We start from the raw sequence: 26,390 nt of genomic DNA, 5'->3' as shown, positions 1-26,390 counted from the left end.
GACCAGTGGTCAGCGCATTTAAAATCTGCTTAGCAGTGTACTACTTCAGGGGGGCAAAATTAATTCCAATAAAGATCATTATCATCACTACTAAAGTTTGAAGGAATCAATACTAATCTTTCAAGTAGAAATGGTTGCTTCAAGCTTAGTAGGTGCATGATAGACATTTTTAGCTGCGCCACCGACACTGTAGTAATATACACTATCTGGGATTCGGGTCATAAGGTAAATCGACGTAAAGTTAGGTAGCGGCTCAGCTGAAAGAAATGAGGCGATAGCCAAGTTGTGATCAAGTGGCAAATTCGAAATTTTTACATGAACAAAGCACAATAAAAGTGAAAGAAGTGCATTATCAAAAACCATACGACCAGACTTCAACGAGAAAAGAACAAGGAGTCTTCTGGGCAGATCTAGAGGCGCCTTATAACGGTCTCTACAGGTCATTGGAAGTTATTCCGCAGAACTTGTAAAAAGATAACTACCAGATAAACTGTTGAGAATTTTTTGTATAAATTCCCGGTTCTACTTAGCCAGAACACGTTTAAAATCATTCAAAAGGACTGTTTTGAAAAATCTGCGAAGGATATCGGAAATACGAATATTATTGAGTTTTTTAAAACATTCATTTAACATTAATGCCCGGGTTTTCAGTGCGAGCTTAAACTCCAGTTAAAGTTGACTAGAGTTTAACCCTGCCACTTTGGCCGCTTAAGCTGAGATGAGCAGCAAAATTTTATGTTATCGAACAAAGTGGCAAGGTTAAACTCTAGTCAACTTTAACTGAACTTTAAGCCCGCACTGAAAAACCAGGCAGAAGTGGGTTTAGAGGCGTTTTATGAAATCAAAATAGCTTTTAAATACCTACAGACCTACCGGGATTATTCCAATATAGTTCCGAAGAGACCGAAATGCTCGCAATCATAAGCTCCAAAAAAAATATTCCCAACATGCATTCATTTCAAAATTAATTTAGTATGTCTCAAAACAAGTTCTAGGATAGCTTTTACGACAATTTACATACAAATCTAATCAGTCGAAAAATTTCTCAAGCCAATCGCTTTAAAACAAAAGTTTAAGCCGGCTTATTTTAAAGCTAGTTAACATTCCTTTTGTTAATTGTTATATGCCAGCTTAACATTTGCATATGCGGCCACCAACGGTGTCAAAAAAAGAGAGAAAGGTAACACAAATTAAAGCATAAAACGAAATGATCGTTAAACTAAACCTATGATTGGTGAAGGCTTCAAAACCAAAAAAAAAAAAAAAATTAAAAAAACAAAGTTAAAAAGTTTGGTTAGCAGTTCTTTCATAAGATAATTTTAATTAACTAAGTACAGATAGGGAACTAAGGTAAAATGGAATGATACACTGAGAGATCGGGCTGAAAAATTAAGGCCAAAAGCAACACAATTTACGTCATGGATGATGTCTTTATCTTATACAACACGTTTCAGGCAGTCTTGAAAACCTACTTTCCCTAATACATACTTAAGAAATAAAGACGAGGAAAGTGAGAAAATCGGAAGAGAAAAGGTAGTTGAGAGTAAATGGGTAGAAAGGACAGTATTAGAGTTTGTTTTGTAGGAGTTCTTAGTTCAAAAAATTGGAAACAAGCGCTTTAACCCTTTGTGATCTAAGCATATTTTCGGGTATTATATACATAATATGTGACCCGGCCTATGAAAAGGTGGCTTGTGACTAAAAAAAAATTACTACTACTAGGAAACTGAAGAAATGCATTGTTTATCTTTAACAGCTGTTTCTCGCAATTTCTTTTTTGAGTCATAAGCCACCTTTCACGAATGTGCCATTTTTGTTTAAACGAAATATTATATATGTCAAATTTTGCAAAGCCAAACCAACAAATGTGCATTTTAACAAAAAAAAATTAAAAAATCATTTTCCAATTAACATTACTTAGTGGTTTACAAAAGTAAACCTTCCAATAGTGGTTGAAAAATACAAAATTAAATCTCTATTTTTATACTCAGTTGAGCAGAGCTCACAGAGTATATTCATTTTGATTGGATAACGGTTGGTTGTACAGGTATAAAGGAATCGAGATAGATATAGACTTCCATATATCAAAATCATCAGTATCGAAAAAAAATTTGATTAACCATGTCCGTCCGTCCGTCCGTCCGTTAACACGATAACTTGAGTAAATTTTGAGGTATCTTGATGAAATTTGGTATGTAGGTTCCTGGGCACTCATCTCAGATCACTATTTAAAATGAACGATATCGGACTATAACCACGCCCACTTTTTCGATATCGAAAATTTCGAAAAATCGAAAAAGTGCGATAATTCATTACCAACGACGGATAAAGCGATGAAACTTGGTAAGTGAGTTGAACTTATGACGCAGAATAGAAAATTAGCAAAATTTTGGACAATGGGCGGGGCACCGCCCACTTTTAAAAGAAGGTAATTTCAAAATTTTGCAAGCTGTTATTTGGTAGTCGTTGAAGATATCATGATGAAATTTGGCAGGAACATTACCCCTATTACTATATGTGTGCTTAATAAAAATTAGCAAAATCGAATGCAGAACACGCCCACTTTTAAAAAAAATTTTTTAAATTAAATTTTAAGAAAAAATTCAGTATCTTTACAGCATATAAGTAAATTATGTCAACATTCAACTACAGTAATGATATGGTGCAACAAAATCCAAAAATAAAAGAAATTTTCAAAATGGGCATGGCTCTGCCCTTTTTCATTTAATTTGTCTAGAATACTTTTAATGCCATAAGTCGAACAAAAATTTACCAAACGTTATGAAATTTAGTAAGGGCAAAGCTTCTATGACGATAACAGTTTTCTGTGAAAATGGGCGAAATCGGTTGAAGCCACGCCCAGTGTTTATACACAGTCGACTGTCTGTCCTTCCGCTCGGCCGTTAACAGGATAACTTGTGCAAAAATCGATATATCTTTACTAAACGTAGTTCACGTACTTATCTGAGCTCACTTTGTATTGGTATAAAAAATGGCCGAAATCCGACTATGACCAGTTTTGATTGTAAAGATAGAGATTCGGCTATTACCGAGCTTTGGGCAATTTTGGTCGTAGTGCTTTTGTTCAGCTATATTTTATTAAAATAATTTGTTAAAAATAAACGATTGTGAGCACACAATAAAATCTATTTGTGCAATGACACTCTTGTAAATATTTGCACTGCATTATCGGCAGTTGCTATCATGCGCTAGATGGCAGCACAAGCTGTAAGTTTTAACTTATTGATAGAACAGCTGATTTCTGTTGATATTTGATAAGAGATTTTTATATTGGTCGCGCAAGATGCGCACGGGTCCGGATCGTATATATTTGATACGAAAAGCAAATCACGTATGCTAAATCCTACAAAAGGGATTGAAATAGAGGTTTTTAGAGAACAATTAATTGCAGCATATACGTTTATTTTACTACTTTTTTATGGAAGGAACAAAAACTTCGTCTCCTTGGCAACCCACATCTCCATAATTTTCCCTTAGAAATCCCATGGGAAACTCTTCTTGCTAACAAGTACTAATTTCAACTGTGGAGGTACTTAATCTAGCAATAAAGTCCTTGTTAGCCAAACAGGGGTCATATTGTATAGAAATCAACATCAGATGAGTATTAGAGTATTCATAGAAGCTTCTTCGAGTTATATTTCTGCTCTATTATTGCATTCACTTGATTAGTCCCTGAATGAATCAAGTTAACTAATAAGTTTAGAGAAAGGGGCAAAAAGGAGGTCATGCACTGAATAGGTGCAGAACAATGTACTTGTGTAGGACTTCGTCTTTTTGTATCGAATTAAAATTTTAACAAAATCGGTGAAGTGGTTTCGGAGTCCTCAAGCTATATACATATGTATGTGCATATAGGATAGTAAAAGATGGCCTAAGTACTTTACTTATGCACTGTCTACGTCTTCGCATGTCTTTACAATAGCTCTTTATATACGTAAAGGGGCGGTTCATCTAGAAATACTTTTAGCCCTTCAGACACATGCGACTGGCAAGGTGCAGGTACCGCACTGGGGAATAAACTCGCCTTTTTGAAAGCACTTGCCTGCGTTGAGAAGTAAATAAAATCTTTAAAACTAAAATGTTTTTCGCGAATACGGGAAGAGTTGCTTAATGCCAGACCACAGCTCTTTACTCACTGGCGTTAGAACCAGGAGCCTAGAAGCACCGAATGGTTGCTGTATCCTGACAAACTCCGCAAACAGTGCAAGGCATCAATGTTCTTGATCTCCAATATTTTTTTACGAATACGCAGGAACTTCAACAGAAAAGAGAAAATTGTCAAGTTCATTACTTTGTTTAATATATTTTGGTATAACTAAATAAAATGGGGTTTTCAAACAGAGATTTATGTATGAAATTGGTTTATCTGGCTGGAGCCTCTTCATCCATTTGCATAACATGATCTAGCCAGCCGAATCCTTAGCTGCACTTTCTTCATATCTACGTACAGCCCATACAGCTCATTATGATAACTCCTTCGATACTCGCTGTCGACATCACGGAGAACTTATTGATATTAGAGAAAATTTTTTCTTCAACATTCCGTTTTCACTCGACATCGTCTATATACATCAGGACAGGTGTGCAGAGCACCTTCTAGAGCGTGATTTTTCTTACAACCAGGTACTTCCTAATTGACCTTCAACAAACCACTTGCAATTTCATATGAACTCAAGTGGGAGCGAAAAATTCAACTTCCCACCAGAGACGTAAAGCTATAGAGAATCGCCAACGACGGACAGCAATAGAAATTGTCAAACTGGCGGTAGGTAATTCACCACATTACCTACTTGAAGATTAGCAAAATCCGTGATGTTTTCGTTAAAATTTCACAAAAAAGTTATTGAAAACGTTAAAAAATAGTTAAATTGTGGTTATTATATCAAAATAAAATTTTTCTAGCATTGGAATTGACGAATTTTATGCCACATTTCCCCAATGGTGAATTATCTCCCGCGATTTGATTGTTTACTGTTTCCCACTCTTCGTTCTGTTGACGGTTCTCTTTACCTTTACGTCTCTGCTTCCCAGACAGACTCCATTTCCTTCTCACCCTGAAGCATCGTAAAAGTATCTGTGCAAATAAAGATTGACTTGTGATGACGCCGTAAGTACTATAACTGCATACTTAGTTAACTTGAGAAGAAAGATCACTTCTTTCCTATCCAAAACATGGCCATAAAGACTTTGATACTTCCCAATCATTTCTTATAGTGTATTCCTGGGATTCAAAGGATTGATAAGCGCAATACAAAGCTTCCGAAACCCAATTGTCAACCCCACCTACGGGGAGGTCGCTTAAGCTAGCCCAACCTTTTCAGCCCAATCAAAAAACGAAGTTAAGTTTAAGCTTAACCGACCTCGATATTTTTTAAAATACAAATGTAATAAATTTAATTAACCCGTATTAAATTAGCATTAAATGTTGTGCAATTTAGTACGGTCTCGTTTTTTGATTGGGCTGAAAAGGTTGGGCTAGCTTAAGAGACCTACGCGAGGGGAATCCTGTTACAAATATGAATGTATCATACACATATTTAGCAGGCAAGACTCTGGCGACTCCAAGTTCCTCATCACACTAGAAGGTGGGTGGGCGGAATGTCCTAGAAGGTTTAATGTGATTCCCGAGATGGTCGGGCTAGTACCTTTATGGTGCTTTGTTACCGGAACGTACCGGATCTGTATCCGGCAAAGGACCATCAACATCGATAACACTCCCCAAAACCTTCGGGGAGTGTCTATCGTTAATACAACAACAACAACATAGTGTATTCCTTTTCTTGGCCTTCCCATCAGCGAATTCATTCCTTTTAAAATTGCTGTGCTCGACGATCCGAGAAGAGACATCAAGATGTTCTTGGGCTCTAGCCAAGTTCAGTACTTCTGCACGTTATCCCATTTAATCAAGATTCTGATTTTAAAGCAGCTGGGCTTTTAATAATCGTTCATCGTTACTTACTCCAAGCTGGAAAAAGAAGCGGTAAAGATGGGTTTGATGGTGAATGAGGACAAAACGAAGTACCTGCTGTCATCGAGCAAAGAGTCAGCGCATATGCGCCTTGGCAACCACGCTACTGTTGGCAGCCATAATTTCGAAATAGTAAAAGACTTCGTTTATTTGGGAACAAGCATCAACACTAGCAACAACATCAGCACTGAAATCCAGCGAAGAATCAATCTTGCAAATAAATGCTACTTTGGACTAGGTAGGCAATTGAAAAGTAAAGTCCTCTCTCGCCGAACGAAAATCATACTCTACAAGTCACATATCGTACCCGTCCTGCTATATGGGGCAGAAGCATGGACCATGACAACAGCAGATGAAGCGGCTTTGGGAGTGTTCGAGAGAAAAGTTCTTCGAAAGATTTATGGACCTCTACGCGTTGACGATGGCGATTACCGAAGAAGATTTAATGATGAGCTGTACGAGCTATACGCAGACATCAACATAGTCCAGCGAATTAAAACGCAGCGGCTGCGCTGGCTAGGCCATGTTATGCGAATGAAAGATGATGCTCTGGCCAAGAAAGTGTTTCTATCGGAACCCGCCTATGGAAGCAGAGGTAGAGGGCGGCCCCCACTCCGTTGGAAGGACCAGGTGGAAAACGATTTAAACTCCCTTGGTGTGACCAATTGGCGCCGGTTGGCGGAGCGAAGGAGCGACTGGCGCGCCTTGTTGGACGGCCATAACCGTTTAGACGGTTAAGCGCCAATTAAGTAAGTAAGTAAGCATCGTTACATTGGTCTTTGAGCCTTTACTTTCGTCCAATTGTATAACTTCTCTCTTTATGGCATAAATATCCGCCTGGAAGACTGCTAGCTTCAGGAAATCGGCACGACTGATTGACCCCAGATGCGTCGAGTACAGCGCAAATACCTGATAGACTGGCGAAGAGGGTAAGGCGATCGCCTACTTTACATCCTCGAATACAACTTAAATGATATAGGAAGAAGGGAAGGGGGTAATGCTCTCCAAACAACCAAAGCTGAGATACACAATACTGTTAGGGGAAATATTCATTTCAAATGTGTCATCATTAAGTCAGCATTTAGAGCTCACATATTTTTCATAAAAAAGTTATTATTTAGGAATAATTATTTCGTACTTACGTTTTTTCAGCTTCCAAGCACTTTTTTAATCACTATAATTTAACCTTTTATCAAAGTTTTTTTTTAATATATTTAATTGTTCGGCTGTGTCCTCACACACTCTGAAATTGTTTGCAACTATTTCATTAACATACAAATAAAAATCATAACACTTAAATTGTTTTGTTATTATTATTTTATAACTTGTTTGTATAGTTGGTTGGTTAATTGATGCCTTTTCGGCTGCTAAACTACCAAAACGTGTGAGTGTGTATCTGTTATTTCTGGTTCTGTTGCTACTACTGTGCGAGTTGGTTTAATACTGAAATCACCAAAATACCAATGAGAATTACAAAGTTAATACTGGTCTGTAGACATTTTTACATACCAAAAAAGAAAAAACACAAAAACGATCATCGACCGAATGCATGAATTGCATACGCACACAGTTTGATGACGAAGCCGGCCGGTTGTTTGGTTGGGTGAGCACTTTGGTGCGCAATCGTTTGCACATGAAGGTACGGAAGTAAGAGGAAGTCAATACATATGCGTACACTGATGTACGTTAAGGTAGGCCAAATTTTACCAAATTATTTTTCTCCAAAAACTTTTCAGTTAGTGTGGGAATCTATAGAAAGAGTGGTTAATCCTTTCGGTAGGAGCTGAATGTGATAAGGAGAAGGTCATTTGGAGATGATAAACAACCCTAAAGGGCACCAGGAGCTGGCTACGCTGCTGGAGTGTGGAATTCGCTTCCATATTCCGAAGGAAGCCTAACGACGATGATGATTTTCTATGTGCATGATATTCTTTTACATTCGTTTATTGTATTCGCGTGTAACTTGTTTCAAACTCGTTTTTTTAATTTCATTACACACCCTCTAAATAAAAATAATTTATATTCATTTTAAACAGCGTCACAAAGCCGATGTTCCCTCCGGCTACGGTTTCGATTTCGGTTATGGTTTGTCTTCCAAATTCAGTCCCAAATTCTGCTTTACCTTCGGATTCAGTATCCTTTTAGGTCTTAATTTCAAGTGCAATTTCGGTTTCCATCATGGTTTATGTTCCAGTTTCGGTTCCGTTATCGGTTTCAGTCCGTTGTCGGTTCCAATTCGGTTTTATGTTCCTTTAAGATTCCAGTTTAGGATCCGGTATAGGATTCGGTTTCACTTCTTGTTTCAGTTTAGGTATCTATTCCGGGTTTGGGCCCCGTTGGGATTGCTATTTAGTTTTGAGTCGCGACTTATGGGTTCCTTTACTTTACCAACCTTCCTTTTCCTTTCCTTTCTCTTGATTCATTTTCATTCAATTTCCATTCCTTTCCTTTTTTTGTTTCATTCCCTTTCATTCCATTTTATTTCATTTCATTTCCATACCTTTCCCCTCTCTCATTTCCTTTCCCTATTGTTACGAAAGTTACGTTGGCAACCCATTGCATATTGCTATTTCGTAATTTTCTACCTCCCACCTTCGCTAATTGCAAACGTCAAATCAATTGCAAATTTCATGTCATAAATTTCTGATTGTCCAAGAATACACAGGCGCCGTGGTTAAACAAAATGTAAGATACATAATTTGTATAAATAAGTCACATATTGTCATATTTATTAACTGAAATGAATAAAGATTTTAGCTTACTGAATTCATGATACGGAGACTCGAATATTGTTTTCTTCACGGGCCGCCAGCTGTTGAGACAACACCTATCTTTCCTTTCATTACTTTCATTCCTCTCTTTTTTTTTTTTGCCTTCTCTTATTTCACTTCTATATTTCCGTTCATCACTTTCCTTTCCCCTCCTTTTCCTTTCTTTCCTTTCCTTTCCTTTCATATTCTTCCTTTGCCTTCTTTTCCTTTCCTTTCCCTCCGCATAGGTAGGTAGGTAGGTGAAATGGCTGCGACCCTGGTCGCCAAAGTAGCTATTTGAAGCCGTTTTGATGCCATGTAACTCGTCAAAAACCTACGGAATGTTACGGTCAATTTATTACAACCAGCCAGAGAATTAAGAATATTCGGGATTGCTATCACAGATAAACCTCTGAGGTCTTCTAGAAACGGGGTTCCAAGGAACCTTAGTCGGGCTGTAGCTAGAGCCGGGCATTTACATATAAAGTGTTCTACTGTCTCCCTGGCATTTGGATCTTTGCAGCTTCTGCAGTAGTCGTTATACGGAATGCCCATATTTTCCGCATGCGTACCTACTGCCCAATGACCGGTGCAGACTACTATCAGTTTGCGAGTGTTGGCCCTGGATTTGTTCAGAAGACTTCTTGTCCTCTTTCCATCATAGTTTAGCCAAATGGATTTTGATATTGCACAGGTGGTGATGTTATTCCACTTTGTTTGTGCTTTCTTCAAGTCGAAGCTTTGGATATTCCCCTTGGATACTGCTAAGGGTATGCCTACTTCGACACTGGTTATTTCCTCGCTCATCTCCGATGAGCCCCTGCGTGCCAGCTCGCCGGCCTTCTCGTTACCCTCTATCCCCCTATGATCCGGGACCCAGACAACGCATAGTTATAGAGTGGTGAATAACTGGGATATGAGTCGCTTACAAGCCCACACTAATTTTGAGTTAATGTGTGGCGAGGAAAGCACTTTTAGCGCTGCTTGGCTATCCCACAGGATACAAACTTTACCAGCTACATTCAAGCCCTCCAGTGATTTGAGGCTTGCCAAATCGCGAGTATTTCTGTTTGAAACACGCTGCAGTGCGATGGGAGTCTGAATGATGCAGACAAATCTAGGGACTCAGAGTAGACTCCGGCCCTCACTCCCGATTCCATCTTGGAGCCGTCAGTGTAGATTTAGATGTCGTCGACCCTTATGCCCGAGTTTCTCTTCCACTCGTTCCTGCTTGGAATGGCGGTATTACAACCGTACTCAAACTTCAGTTTGCGAGGGTAGTAATCCGTCTCGGTACTACATGTACCATCCGGAAGTTTCTTTAGGAAACTACTATGCCCTTGCTGAGTATTCTTCCAACACCCAGACTCCCTGAGTCTCAGTGCGGTTTGTGACGATGTACAAAGTATATGCAAGTCGATCGGAATCAGATGGAAAATGGGGTCCAAAGTAGCTGTGGGGCAATTGCGTCCAGCCCCTATGGCACCAACACACGCAGTGCGCTGGACTTTTTGCAATCTGGTGATATTGTAGCCCTTACTTAGAGCTTCCCATCAGACTATGCAACCATAGATAAGCACCGGTCGCACCACCGCCTCGTACATCCAAAGTACCATGCTTGGCTTGAGTTCCCATTTCTTACCAAACACTGCTTTGGAGGCATAGAAGGTGATATAAGCCTTCCGTACCCGCTCTTGGATGCATACTTTCCAATTCAACTTGCAGTCAACTGTTAGTCCCAGATACTTGGTACTCGATGACAGGGTTAGTTGCTGGCCGTTTAAGAATGGTAGTCTGAAGGCAAGTGGCTTGTACTTCCTCGTAAAGAGAAGCAGTTCCGTCTTGTCGGGATTTAACTTAAGGCCACATCCCTGTGCCCACCTGCTGAGTTTAGCCAAGGCCCTTTCCATGATTTCGCTCATTACGGAGGGGAAAGGATCAGAAACCAAGATCACCACGTCGTCGGCATACGCCACGATCTGAACCCCCCTGCGTTAAGTTTTCCCAGGATTTTATTTATAGTGATCACCCAAAGCAGAGGTGAAAGCACCCCACCCTGTGGTGTACCTCTGCATACTTACTTGCCAACACTAGCTCCACCTAGATCTGCTGTTATTTCGCGGTTGCGAAGCAGGGTTGAAATCCAAAGCCGTAGTGGTTCTTCAACCCCTGCCCTACCGAGGGCAGCCTCAATCGCTTCGGTTCTTACATAAACGCGCCTTCCACATCAACAAACGCAGCCAGAGTGAACTGCTTGTGATGAAGGGACTTTTCCACCGCTCGAACTACCTCATGTAGCGCGGTTTCTGTGGATTTCCCTCTCAGGTACGCGTGCTGTGCCGTGGAGCCCCGCCTAGAAGCTCCCGTATATGTATATCTAGTAGCCTTTCGAACGTTTTCAGAACAAAGGACGTGGGACTTATTGGCCGAAAGTCTTTGGCTACTTCATGCCCCCTTCTGCCGGCCTTAGGGATGAAAACCACCCTTGTTTTCGTCCACAAGACCGGAATGTGGTTGAGACGAATGCATGTCTCCAAGATCTCCTTTAGTTCCTTAACCAAAGATTTCTGAGTCTTCTGTAGCATAATAGGTAGAATACCATCCACACCCGGTGATTTATATGGAGATATGCTATCTATTGCCCAGGCAATTTTCTTCTCCGCTAAAAGATAGTCTATGAGGACAACAGTTACTTCCTAATGTGCTGTCTCTGTATCGCGTACTCCTTCCCCCGATCCATCCGGGAAGTGAGCATCTACAAGGATGTTTAGAGTCACAGCCGCCGATCCTGGCCATGTTCCATCGGCGCGCTTGACAAATGTCTTGTTTGAATGACTCTTGGCAAGGTTCTTTCCCAGCCTGGCTGCGTCCTTCGTGGACTCAATCGACTCGCAGTGTTCTCGCCAGGAGTTTGATTTTGCTGTCCATATGGCTTTCTTATACTCCCTCAGAGCCTTCCTGTACTCCTGGAAATCGTTCCTGAAGTGACAGTCGTTGAAGACCCTTCTCAGTTTTGACCTCAGGTTGCTGAGATTTTTGTCCCACCACGGTGGGAAGGTATTTCTGCTCCTCGAAATTGGACAGGCGGCTTTAAAGGCCACCTGAAAGTTTTTTCAATACCTCCCAGTTTCTTACCGTAAGGTCCCGGGAGTCAGATGTTGTTAGTGTTATATCAAGGACTTCCGCATAATTGTACACATTTTTTTCTCCTCCCCTTCCTCTGTTTCATTTCGTCTACATTTTCATTTTCATTTCCCTCTTCCCTTATTCCTTTACTTATTCTTCGATTTTCTTTTTCTGAATTCGCTCGTTTCCATTTACTGGCTTGGTGTCTACTTGCATTCATATCCACTCAAGCGTGTAGTCCTATACTTACATCCTGGGTTACCCCCTGCCGTGGGCGAAGTAGAGGAATGTATTTTAAAAAAGATATGGAATCAATAAATACTATTTCAGGTAATTTTGAACTTTGAATTTGTCTACTTTTTATTTGAAAATTACCGAGAATGGGTACAACATGATGTAACGTAAAATAAAATAATTAAAAAAATGTTTAAGCTTAAACGGTTTTATTGAAAACAATACTTACATGAAATAATAATAATACTAAAAGCTAGAAAATAGCTAGGTAGGTCCTAGGTACTAGTCATCACACTCCTCATCAATCTAGGGCGTTGATCAGACAATTAAATAAAAGCTTTGGACGCGTCAAACTTCTATTGATAGTCATATATAAGACCAACTGAACTTCAATTAGGTTATGCTACGCCTCACATTTTTAGAATTTCTATTCGAATTTGCGTCTTCCTCTTCTTCTCTCTCTATCTCTTCTCTACAAATTGGCAGACGCGGCCTAAATGTTTTATGCCGATTCCAAACGGAAGCTGATGCAAGGAAGATCTATTTGCACTGAAAAGCTTTTCATAGTAGCAATATGCTTGGAGTGTATGCCAAACCCCTACCTCATTAACTTCGGTGTTGTGTGCGAAGTACGCGCCCACCACAAGACGGCGGCCACTTTTTATTAATAAGTGATTTGAGAGTTTTGCAGGTACACGGTAAAAAGTTTGAGACATGTGATCAAACCAAATTTTGTTTAAATATAGATTATAACGGTCGTCCTGAAAGTCGAGTTCTAAATTTCCAGAACTTTATATACCAGTCCTTGAATGAACTAATTCAGCTTAAAAAATTTAAAACACTAATTAGATATCTTACAGATCCAATAAGAAATCGGGTCCCTATGTAGTTTAAACTCGTAATATAAAGGACTCTTCGAAATGGTATTTCACTGGTAATTTTCCTTGATATATAATAAATTGCCATGAGCTTTCGTTTTGTTTTTATAATAAACACTTTAAATGAAAATCGGTTCAGGTGTATGCATTCAGAAAGATTAAGTAACTTGTAACGAAAAAACTAGTAAAATATTGCTGACATGTTGCTATACGTGGAAATATTTTTGGGACACCGGTGTCCCATATGCGGCAAAGGGTTAAAAAAACGGTCATATTGTACACCTATCATTAACGTACACGTATAACTTAATTCAACTGTACAAATACAGAAACGAGCAACTAAGTACAATTAAATTTTTCTTTGAAAAAGAATAGGAAAATATTTTAACAAATACGCGCTAATTGCATTTCGGTGGAATAAACATAACAACCTTGAATTTGTTATTTTGGTAGAACAAAAGCTGTTTGTTGAATGATTTAGAATTTGTATAACACTTGACGCATTAACCACAAAAAAATTAAAAAGAAAAACAACTTAATTAATGCTTGGCGCGATTTATCTCCGAGAAGATTTGGGCCAAACTTCTCTTCGAATTTGCGTCTTGCTCTCTTGATTTTCCGTACAAATTGGCAGACGCGACCTACATGTTTTATGCCGATTCCAAACGGAAGCTGATGCTAGGAAGATCTATTTCCACTGAAAAGCTTTTCATAGTAGCAATATGCTTGGAGCGTATGCCCAATCCCTGCCGAGCGACCGCGCTTGGACATATTTTTATACTCAGCGTGCTTTGCACTTTGATTAGATGACGGTTGGTTGTACAGGTATAAAGGAATCGAGATAGATATAGACTTCCATATATCAAAATTATCAGTATTGAAAAAAAATTTGATTGAGCCATGTCCGTCCGTCCGTCCATCCGTTCGTCCGTTAGCACGATAACTTGGGTAAATATTGAGATATCTTCACCAAATTTGGAACACTAGCTTATCTGGACCCAGAATAGATTGGTATTGAAAATGAGCGAAATCGCCCACGCCCACTTTTTATATATATAAAATTTTGGAAAACATAAAAAACCTGATAATTTAGTAAATAATACACCTAGAATGTTTAAAGTTGACATGTGGACTGATATTGAGACTCTTGATAAAAATTTGGAAAAATTGTTTAAAATGGGCGTGACACCGCCCAGTTGTGATAAAATCAATTTTACAAATATTATTAATCATAAATCAAAAATCGTAACAAAATTCGGCAGAGAGCTTTCCTTTACTATAAGGAATGCTTTGAAGAAAAATTTACGAAATCGGTTAAGGACCACGCCCACTTTTATATAAAATATTTTTAAAAGGGGCGTGCACGAATAAAATAAGCTAAATATTTGCAAAAAAGAGCTTTATATCAATGGTATTTCATTTTCCAAGTGGATTTATAACAATAAATAGGAAAAACTTCAAATTTGAAAAAATGGGTGTGGCACCGCCCCTTTTACGACTAAGCAATTTTCTATGTTTCGAGAGCCATAACTCGAAGAAAAATTAACATATCGTAATGAAATTGTGTACACATATTTTCCCTATAGCAGAAAATATTTCTAGCAAAAATGAACGGGATCGGTCAAAGACCAGGGCAACTTGGATATAAAACATGTAAAAGGGTCGTAGACTAGAATAATAAGCTATAACTTAGCAAAAAATACTTAAAAAAATAGTTTTGAATCAATGATACTTCACTTATCAAGTTTTATTGTAAGAGGAAATGTAGAGACATTTTTTTAAACGGGCGGTACCACGTGTTATGTAGAAAAGTAATTTATCTGAAATGTGCAATTGAAGCTCACGCTGAGTATATAATGTTCGGTTACACCCGAACTTAGACACCTTTACTTGTTATTGTTTTGTTTTTCAATTTAAAAACTTGTTCCAAATTTTCATGTTGAACTCATAACCTTCTGTGTGGTATGCGAAGTACGCTCCCACCACAACACGGCGGCCACTTTTTATTAATAAGTGGTTTGAGATTTTTGCAGGTACACGGTAAAAAGTTTGAGACATAAGATCAAACCAAATTTTGTTTAAATATAGATTATAAGGGTCTTCCTGAAAGTGTGTGCATTGAACTGGGTTTCAATTTGAAACTGGAGAAGTCTAAACTTAAAGCTGTAACAAAAAAAATAAATAAATAAAAATAGTGGGCGCTTCCCTGAAATCCTTTCAGTCAGTAACTAGTGATACACATTTTTAGTTCGGAACTAGACCTAAATTGCCAAATAAGTACAAGTTCGGTACTAACAAAATTTTATTCAGTTATAAAACCGACAGCGTGGGTTATTATTTTTCATATTTAATTTGAGAAATATGTTATCTACAAAAAAAACTGCTACCAGATTAAAGTAACTTCGACTATGAGTATGATTTCTTTTCCCAAACTTTCCCACTGGCTCGAAGGTTTCGATAAATGCTCTAATATCGTACTAGAAGGAGAATTTAGAGATTCCGAATGTACTAGAAACTCGCCAGTTTTGAACTAGAGATTTTTCCTACATCGTTGATCTACCTACTGTGTAAGAAACCATTTCATAACACCTTATATGTATCACAAAATTTTTTGAAAAAGATTCGATAACCTAAAAACCAACCCAATCACCATGTTTCATCCCATTTTTCGTATTTGGTATAGAATTATGGCATTTTTTTTCATTTATCGAAATTTTCGATATCGAAAAAGTGGGCGTGGTCATAGTCGGATTTCGTCCATTTTTAATACCAAAATAAAGTGAGTTCAGATAAGTATGTGAACTAAGTTTAGTAAAGATATATAAATTTTTGCTCAAGTTATCATGTTAACGGCCGAGCGGAAGGACAGACGGTGGACTGTGTATAAAAACTGGGCGTGACTTCTACCGATTTCGCCCATTTTCACAGAAAACAGTTATCGTCATAGAAGACATGTCCGTACCAAATTTCACAAGGATTGGTAAATTTTTTTTCGACTTGTATCATTAAAAGTATTCTAGACAATTTAAATGAAAAAGACGCCCATTTTGAAATTTTCTTTTATTCTTGTATTTTGCTGCACCATATCATTACTGGAGTTGAATGTTGACATAATTTACTTATATATTGTAAAGATATTCAATTTTTTGTTAATATTTGACTTTAAACATTCTTTTTTAGGTGGGCGTGTTCGTCATCCGATTTTGCTAATTTTTATTTAACACATATATAGTAATAGGTGTCACGTTCCTGCCAAATTTCATCATAATATCTTCAACGACTGCCAAATTACAGCTTGAAAAACTTTTAAATTACCTTCTTTTAAAAGTGGGCAGTGCCCCGCCCATTGTCCAAAATTTTACACATTTTCTATTCTGCGTCATACGGTAAACCCATCTACCAAGCTTCATCGCTTTATCCGTCTTTGGTAATGAATTATCGCATTTTTTCGGTTTTTAGAATCGATATCGAAAAAGTGGGCGTGGTTATAGTCCGATTTCGTTCATTTTAAATAGCGAACTGAGATGAATGCCCAGGCACTTACATACCAAATTTCATTAAGATACCTCAAAATTTACTCAAGTTATCGTGTTTACGGACAAACGGATGGACGGGCGGACATGGCTAAATGAATTTCTTTTTTTCACCCAGATCATTATACTCAGCGTGCTTTGCACACAGAGTATATTATACTATGTTCAAACAGAAAAATAAATTGAGGAAATTTCGATTTGAATTGAGTGCTGTTCATACAACTCGATTTAGCTTACACAATAGTAATTTGATAGCTGGTTGGCTCATCTCTACAGCAAGAACATACCTTTGTTCATACTGTCAAAATGTGCGTGTTGGTATAGGGCGAATGAAATGGAATGAAAACATAAAACTTTGAAATTTTTGTGTGTTGTAAGAAAACGTGTTCAATGTTTTGGTTTCATTTTGAGTTTGCCATCTTCCTTTGACAATCCCTACTCCAGTGAAATGAAGGACGTAAAATCAGCTGATGAGATGAGCCAACCATATAGTTCAGCCATGCGTAATTGACGTTTAAATATACTCAATAAACACACTTTGCATTGTTGCATTTGCAGTTTGAAACAATTTATTACGCAATTTTTTTTAAATTGGCAATTTATTATTACAATTTATTATATGACAAATTGCGTAATAAATTGCCCAAATAGTATAAATTGCCAATTTGGAATAACGTTTGGTTTTACTCGTACGGGTCTAAAGGAATAGAGATAGATATAGGCTTCCATATATCAAAATCATCAGTATCGAAAAAAAAAAAATTGATTGAGCCATTTCCGTCCGTCCGTCCGTCCGTCTGTCCGTTAACACGATAACTTCAGTAAATATTGAGATATCTTCGCCTAATTTGGTACACGAGCTTATCTGGTATTGAAAATGAGCGAAATCGGATGATAACCACGCCCACTTTTTATATATATAACCTTTTGGAAAACACAAAAAACCTGATTATTTAATAAATAATGCCTAGAAAGTTGAAATTTGACATGTGGAGTGATATTGAGGCTCTTGATAAAAATTTGTTTAAAATGGGCGTGGCACCGCCCACTTGTGGTAAAATCAATTTTACAAATACAATTAATCATAAATCAAAAATCATTAAACCTATCGTACCAAAATTCGGCAGAGAGATTACCTTTATTATAAGGAATGCTTTGAAGAAAAATTAACGAAATCTGTTAAGGACCACGCCCACTTTTAAAAAAGGATCGTGGACGAATAAGATAAGCTATATCTTTGCAAAAAAGAGCTTTATATCAATGGTTTTCATTTCCCAAGTAGATTTATAACAATAAATAGGAAAAACTTCAAATTTTTTGAAAATGGGTGTGGCACCGCCCCTTTATGCCTAAGCAATTTTCTATGTTTCGGGAGCCATAACTCGAAGAAAAATTAACATATCGTAATGAAATTGTGTACACATATTTTCCTTAGACGCGGTGCCACGTGTTATGTAGAAAAGTAATTTATCTGAAATGAAATGTACAATTGAAGCTCACGCTGAGTATATAATGTTCGGTTACACCGAACTTAGACACCTTTACTTGTTTTGATATATAGAAGTCTATATCTATCTCGCTTAGTTTATACCGTTACGGGGTACCGTTATGCGAACAAAATTAATATACTCTGTGAGCTCTGCTCAGCTGATTATAATAAAATATTAAATTTATAGGTTTCCAATTTAGTAGCAAAATGTTTCAAAAAGTGTTTAAACCGATAAATGGTTAAAAATTTAGGCTCAGATTTTTAACCGTGCACTTGCACCCAATTTCTTCAGCTTCACCACTGTATATAAATAGCGCCCACAAAACTTTTCTTGCCTTAGTTACTTTATACTTCGCAAGCACCGAAAAGAGTAAGACACTAAAATGAATTTCTACAATTATTTCGCAATACTGGTTGTCGTACTCGGCGGTCTTTTAACCGAAATAAATTCGCAATTTGGCGAGTATATGGTATCGATATATTATAAGAAGCATTACATTTGCGCTGGCTCTTTAGTCACTATGCAAATAGTGATCGCAGCTAATCAAGACTGGGAAACTAAATGTGAGTTAAAGCATATGGAGGTTGTAGGCTTTGCAGAAGGTTATCCCAAAGTATGGTGCGAAGTGAAGGAGGTAATTTTTCCAAATGACAAATGGAATCAAGAAATAGTTGCAGTTAAATTGGAGCAAGCCTTTAGCAGTGATTACGGAATGGGGACAATACCACTTTGCGAAAAAGAACTTGAGGTGGGCAATATGATGCAAATTAGAGAAAGGATTAAGTGTTGGAAAAACACATGGAAGAGTTTCCTACAACAAGACGTAACTATAGTAGCACCAGGGGAATGTCAGAATTTTCCCGAAGGAGATAAAATGTATTGTGTTAAAGGTGGCGATGGAATTACTGATGGAACTGTTGGGATACCGGGCGTCATGAGTGGACAACTTTGTGCCGTGGGACTAAGTTCGCGCGAGTTTCACGAAAATCCGAAATTGTATGTAAAAGTAAATAATCCATATTTTTACGCTTTCATAAATGATTTGATTGTTCGAAACAATCTGGAACTGTTACAGTGCTGAGTGAATTATTACTCTATCTCGGCTGAACGCTCCATTTCAGATTTATTTCATAAACGTTTCAGCTCATGTCTAAATATATTGAATTTAGAAGGGAGGTTCCATGAGAGTAAACTTTGGTGCGAATAAAATTTATCTTATAAACTGTGGAAAGTATGTATACAAAAAATTGTAATTAACCTTTGAAAAATTTTAAATTTCTTTTATTCTTTTGAAAATAAAGTGCTGATTTAACCTTTTCAATAAGATTGAAATTTTATGTTCTATCATACGATTTGTGATTTAATAAACAAGAAACAGAAAAATAACTGACTCATTTGTATTTTATGAAGCTACTTTAAATACACGGTTAAAAGTTTGGGCATAAATCTTTACCTTTTTCGTACTGCATATACGACCAACGAAAATTTGGTTTAAAATTTAGATTGCACCTGTTTTCGTAAAAAAAAGGTGCGCAGAACTGGGTTTCTATTTTAGGTCAGTGAAGTCTACATTTGCACTCAAAAACAAAAAAGAAGAAAAAAGGCCGGGATTGTCTTCGGCTGTTCCGAACGGCTAAAAGGATTTTGATGAAATTTGGGACACAGATCGACAATATTCTACTTGCGAAAATTTTTTCCCCTCTCCCCTCTGTTGCAAAATCTATAAATTGTTATAACTCAATATACATTTTCTCCTAAAACAATAATTTTTGGTATATGGCTCATACAAATCCAGATCTAAACAATTTTGGAAAAATTATTCTCCTCTCGCCATCCGCTCTACTTCAATTGTTTTTATTAGCACGCTTTTATTAGCTTTACCTGTATGTTTGTTTGTAACTCTTCATTCTCTTCAACGCGCCTGCTGCCTTATTAACATGCTTTTATAATTAGCTTCACCTTATTTGTAATCCCGTCAGGGTTATATCGAGATTCTTCCGGGATCATTTCTAGATGGTCTTCGGGATCCGTCCGGGATCCCGCCAGGGTCATTTCGGGACTTTTTTGGGACTATTTCGGGATCAGGGCATTTCGTGATCTTTGGAATTATTTCGGGATAATTTGGGGATCCTTCCGGAATCATTTCAGGATGGTTTTCGGGATCCCGTCGGGGTCATTTCGAGACTTTTTTCGGATTATTTCGGGTTCATTTGGCGAGCCTTCTGGCATCAGTTCTGGATGGTTTTCGGGATCCTTCCGGGTGCCCATCAGATCCATTTCGGTAGCTTTAGGAACTATTTCGGGATAATTTTGGGACCCTTCCGGGGTCATTTCTGAATAGTTTTCGTGATCCGTCCGGGATCCCGTCGGGGTTATTTCAGGACCTTTTATGAAGTATTCCGAGATAATTTCTGGATGGTTTTCGGGATCCCGCCCAGGTCATTTCGGATTATTTGGTACTTTTTCGGGGTCATTTGTGGACCCTTCCGGCATCATTTCTGGATGGTTTTCGGGATTCTTACGGGATCGCGTCAGGGTCATTTCGGGGCTATTTCGGGATCATTTGGGGACCCTTCAGGGATCCTTTCTTTGGTGACTTTTTCTGGATTATTTCGGGTTCATTTGGGGAGCCTTCCGGCATCAGTTCTGGATGATTTTCAGGCTCCGTCCTGGATCACGTAAGGGTCATTTCGGGATCGTTTGGGGACTCTTTGGAATTATTTCGGGATAATTTATGGATCCTTCCGGGATCGTTTCTGGATGGTTTTCGGAATTCGTTCGGGATCCCGTCACGGTAAATTCGGAACTTTTTCCGAACTGTTTCGGCATCATTTGGGGACCCTTCTGGCATCATTTCTAAATGGTTTTCGGGATCCATCCCAGATCCCGTCAGGATAATTTCGGAACATTTTCCGAATCAGTTGGGTACCCTTCAGGGATCATACCGGGATGGTTTTCGGTATCCTTCCGATCCCGTTGTGGCCATTTCGTGCTTTGTCTGTACTATTTCAGGAATCATTTAGGGACCCTTCCGAGATGATTTCTGGATCCGTCCGAGATTCCGTCGGGGTCATTTCGGGACAATTTCGGGATCATTTCTGGATCCGTTCGAGATCCTGTCGAGGTAATTTCGGAACTATTTCGGGACCAGTTTAGGACCCTTCCGGAATCATTTCTGGATTGCTTTCGCGATCCGTTTGGGATCCCGTCGGGGACATTTGTGGACTATGTCGGGATAATTTAGGGACCCTTCCGGGATATTTTCTGGATGGTCTTTGGGATCCGTCCGGAAGTCCGTCAGGGTCATTTCAGCGATAATTTCTGTGTGTCTCTAGATCAGTCTAGAATCGCGTCGTTGCCATTTCGGGATTTTTATGGACTATTCCTGGACCGATATCGTCGGGGTCACTTCGTGGCTTTTTCTGGATAATTTCGGGATCATTTGAGGACCCTATCAGGTTATCAGCTAACTTAATTCTTTTTTAAGGTATTACAAAAATAAAATACATTAGACATACAAAATTTTTTAAACAGATAACTTCATAAGCAGGCTAACGTGAACAGCCCATATATTTCATTTTCTCCTTGCGGACGTGAACGCGGGTAAAGGCTAGTATATTATATATGGACAACATATGTACCAACTTAAGCCATATTTTCGAGAAATATAAAAAATATAAAAATAGATCGGTACTTTTTGAGCGGAAACAAAGTTTCACGTTTTTTGTGATCTGCATGAGAAAGCTATGACCATGAATCACTTATCTGAAAAACTTAATAAATTGCAACAGGCTCCATTTTATGTCACAGTTACAATAAATTACTCTTATAAAGATTTTACTTTTGGCACTAGAACTTAAGCCTTCTGTTTCGAATCAACACATCGATGTAAGTCCCATAAACGAACCTAGCCTATCTATTATAAAAAAAATATATATAAATTCACCACCGGTTGCCGAGAAAAGGGGCTGGTTCCATTTCATAGGACATCTCTGTACGATTACTTACAACAGCAATAAAAAAAGTGTGTGTGAAATTTTTTACGCGCGTGAGGGCTTCTAATACTTAAGAATCATTTAAGATGGGAGCCCCCACGGGACGCCTGGCAGCTGTAAACCATTTATGTATGTACATAATTTTCTAAAAGAGTGTGTATTATTAGTTCTTCTTGAGTTTCTAACTAAGAAAATCCAGCGTTCGATCCAAAAGGGAGTCTAAGTCAGACACCCTCCTATAGTATCATACCATCGATTTGGCGATGCAAAAAGTTCGTAAAAGAGACACGTTAAAAGGGAGGGTAAAGCCGTGTGTAAAAGACAACATAAGTGGAAAAACTTATGATCGCCATAAACTAGGAATTTATTTTGCATGCGGTTCAAGCAGCTCACTTCTTCCGGTCCCTTGCCGCCAAGTATCCTCTGAGTAGATACTGAGCATCCGTTGGGTGGTGAGCTCAGGTCAGAAGGCGACAACCTACCTGGGCCAGTCAGTCATAAATGATTTAAAGGCTAGCTGAGGGACTTCATCATCAGCGTCTAATCACCATAAGATGCGGCTGCAAGCGGGCGTCTGTCTTTGATCCAGCGGCTCGCTATATAAACGTGCTTGCTTCATCCCATCTGAACAGGTTGTTCGCTGGGCTTGGGCCCCGCCACATAAAACCACACTCCAATGAAAAGGAATACAAGGCATCGGAGAAGAATACAATCCTTTACTTATGACGACCACTGCAACATTTATATGCACCTGGAATGTTCATTCTCTTAATGGGATTGGTGCGGATGCCCGGCCGGTTGATGTCCTGGTGTAAGCAAAAGAATACGTCACCGCCATCCGAGAAATGTGATGCCCGAAGCAGAGATGAAAGAAAATCAAAAAGTTAGTAATTTACTGGTCATGCAAGTAAGCGCAGCTTTGGCGGAGGATGTGTGGTGGGATAGACTTTATCGCACATGTACTGACGTTCACACTGTGGCGATCAGACCGTGGACGAACGTCTCACCACTATTCGGATAAAAGTGAAAAGATGTGAAATACGCTTTCTATGAACGTCTAGAATGCACATACTAGCGATACCCCCGCTATGATGTAAAAGTCGTGCTTAGCGACTTTAACGTCAGGGTGGCCACACGGTCGGAAAGTTCAGCCTTAACAATGAAACCTCTGCTTATGGACTAATGCTGATAGGCTTCGCCGATGCTCTAACCATGGTCATGCAAAAAATATAAATCAAGCCATATGGCTGTCCACCGATGAAAGTACACGCAATCAGATCGACAACGTTATTATAGGCGGACGTCATGCCTCCAGTGTCTTAGATGTGCGCACGAACCGATAACCTTACATTCACTGATCACTTCCTCGTCGCAGTCAAGCGAGGCTAAATGCAAGCAACAAAAAACACAATGAGAGTTAGATGTGTTTTTGGCTTCACGGTAGGAAAGTTGGACGTCGAAAGACTGCAATCGCAACAAACTGCCAATGATTTCGTAACTTGACTCTCTGAGAGCTCACGTCAATCTGGCGGAATGCAGAAGTCGTGGGAGCATATCTGTAAAGTACTTCGTACCCCGCCGAGGAAAAATTTAGCTACCGGAGACCAAGAAAAAGCAACTGGCACGATGAAGATCGATTCCTTTATCGACGATGATGGTATTAATGTTCCCACACCCGATTATGAAGAAGTGAGAATAACAATAACCAGAATAAAAAAGTAAGGACTGGACTCATACCTTTCATGAATGGGGCTGAACAGTAATCTTATCCCATTCGTAATATCCAAATAATCGGCTGTATAAGATAAGAAATATATAGTGAACAGATGTACATACCTAAGATATTTTAAGATAAATATAAAATAAATAAAATAATTAAAAAAATAAACTTTAAGTTAGGCGTAGCATAACCTGATTAAAGTTCAGTTGGTCTTACGCGTCCAACGCTTTTATTGTCTGATCAACGCCCTAGATTGATGAGGAGTGTGATGATTAGTACCTAGGACCTACCTAATTATTTTCTGGCTTTTAGTACATATTATTATTACTTAATGTAAGTATTGTCGGCGGCCACCGTGGTGTGATGGTAGCGTGCTCCGCCTGCCACACCGTATGTCCTGGGTTCACACCCCGGGCAAAGCAACATCAAAATTTTAGAAATAAATTTTTTCAATTAGAAGAAATTTTTTTTAAGCGGGGTCGCCCCTCGGCAGTGTTTGGCAAGCTCTCCGGGTGTATTTCTGCCATGAAAAGCTCTCAGTGAAAACTTATCTGCCTTGCAGATGCCGTTCGGAGTCGGCATAAAACATGTAGGTCCCGTCCAGCCAATTTGTAGGGAAAATCAAGAGGAGCACGACGCAAATTGGAAGAGAAGCTCGGCCTTAGATCTCTTCGGAGGTTATCGCGCCTTACATTTATTTATTTTTTATGTATTGTTTTCAATAAAACCGTTTAACTTAAAATTTTTTTTTTTAAATTATTTTATTTTCAAGCTTTTAATCTTTATTTAATTGCCTATTATTTCTCATTCTATTTAGTTCATTTAGTGACGCATTGTTACAAGGACTCCTTCCTGACAATTTGTTACAATCTAGGTCATATAATCCTCCCAAAGACTTTAGTCTACTCGGTGCCACGTATGCTTGTCCCTCCTCAAACTCCAAAATATTTTGATGTCACTTCTACCGGACCACAAATATTTCGATCCTTGGGCCACCTGGTGGCGATTTTTTTCATATGTCGCTTTCTATTCATTATGCAATATGTGTTCCCAATATGAGCCTAATAGGACCACAAATACGATTTTTTTGAAGATCTTGTTCCTTGCGCCACCTGCCGGCGATTTTTATACTCAGCTGAGCAGAGCTCACAGAGTATATTAATTTTGTTCGCATAACGGTACCCCGTAACTGCATAAACTAACCGAGATGGATATAGACTTCTATAAATCAAAATGATCTGGGAGAAAAAGGAAATTCATTTAGCCATGTCCGTCCGTCCGTCCGTCTGTCTGTCCGTGAACACGATAACTTGAGTAAATTTCGCGGTATCTTAATGAAGTTTGGTATATAAGTTCCTGGGCACTCATCTCAGATCGCTAATTAAAATGAACGAAATCGGACTATAACCACGCCCACTTTTTCGATATCGAAAGTTTAGAAAAACCGAAAAAGTGCGATAATTCATTACCAAAGACGGATAAAGCGATGAAACTCGGCAGGTGGGTTTACCGTATGACGCAGAATAGAAAACTAGTAAAATTTTGGACAATGGGCGTGGCACCGCCCACTTTTAATATGAGGTAATTTACAAGTTTTGCAAGCTGTAATTTGGCATTCGTTGAAGATATCATGATGAAATTTGGCAGGATCGTTACTCCTATTACTATATAGCAAAATCTGATGACGAACACGCCCAATTTAAAAAAAAATTATTTAAAAGTCAAATTTAAAAAAAATGTAATATCTATACAGTATATAAGTAAAGTATGTCAAGATTAAACTCCAGTAATGATATGTTGCAACAAAATACAAAAATAAAAGAAAATTTCAAAATGGGCGTGGCTCCGCCCTTTTTCATTTAATTTGTCTAGAATACTTTTAATGCCATAAGTCCAACAAAAATTCACCTCTATGACGATAACTGTTGTCTGTGAAAATGGGTGAAATCGGTTGAATCCAAGCCAGATTTTTATACACAGTCGACCGTGTGTCCTTCCGCTCGGCCGTTAACACGATAACTAGGGCTAAAATTGATATATTCTTACTAAACTTAGTTCACGTACTTATCTGAACTCACTTTATCTTGGTATTAAAAATGGGCGAAATCCGATTATGACCATACCCACTTTTTCGATATCGAAAATTTCGAAAAATGATAAAAATGCCATAATTCTATACCAAATACGAAAAATGGGATGAAAAATGGTGATTGGGTTGGTTTTTTGACAAAAAATATAACTAGAAAAAACTTTGTAAAATGGGTGTGACACCTACCATATTAAGTAGAAGAAAATGAAAAAGTTCTGCAGAGCGAAATCAAAAGCCCTTGGAATCATGGCAGGAATACTGTTCGTGGTGTTACATATATAAATAAATTTGCGGTACCCGACAGATGATGTTGTGAGTCACCCTGGTCCACATTTTGTTCGATATCTCGAAAACGCCTACACATATACAACTAAGGGCCACTCCCTATTTAAACCCTCATTAATACCTTTAATTTGATACCCATATCGTACAAACATATACTAGAGTCACCCCTGGTCCACCTTTATGGCGATATCTCGAAATGGCGTCCACCTATAGAATTAGGGCCCACCCCCCTTTTAAAATACTCTTTAATACCTTCCATTTGATACCTATGTCATACAAACACATTCCAGGGTTACCCTAG

The 26,390-nt window shown here is 38.5% G+C and overlaps 3 protein-coding genes across 9 annotated transcripts in view; 1 reads left to right on the top strand and 2 right to left on the bottom strand.

The window, feature by feature from the left end:
• Positions 1 to 26,390, top strand: part of Targ3 (Terminal ADP-ribose protein glycohydrolase 3) — a 77,488-nt gene that overhangs the window by 16,870 nt on the left and 34,228 nt on the right. The gene's annotated exons all lie outside the window — the stretch shown is intronic.
• LOC137251947 (ADP-ribose glycohydrolase OARD1-like) overlaps positions 1 to 26,390 on the bottom strand; it is a 65,364-nt gene that overhangs the window by 13,688 nt on the left and 25,286 nt on the right. The window lies entirely within an intron of this gene.
• Targ2 (Terminal ADP-ribose protein glycohydrolase 2) overlaps positions 1 to 26,390 on the bottom strand; it is a 62,109-nt gene that overhangs the window by 10,849 nt on the left and 24,870 nt on the right. For 3 of the 7 annotated variants that reach the window (XM_067786998.1, XM_067787001.1, XM_067787002.1), the window contains exon 2: positions 7,132 to 7,232. The exons of 2 other annotated variants lie outside the window; for them this stretch is intronic. The gene's annotated coding sequence lies outside the window, so the exon portion shown is untranslated. Of the gene's footprint in view, positions 1 to 7,131; positions 7,249 to 26,390 lie in introns of all 7 variants that reach the window. 2 more of the 7 variants (XM_067786999.1, XM_067787003.1) reach the window with 1 other exon arrangement.

This window comes from Eurosta solidaginis, chromosome 5 (assembly GCF_040869045.1).
Source record: "Eurosta solidaginis isolate ZX-2024a chromosome 5, ASM4086904v1, whole genome shotgun sequence".
Lineage (NCBI taxonomy): Eukaryota > Metazoa > Arthropoda > Insecta > Diptera > Tephritidae > Eurosta > Eurosta solidaginis.
Note: the sequence above shows the minus strand (reverse complement) of the source record. Positions and strands in the feature narration are given on the sequence as shown.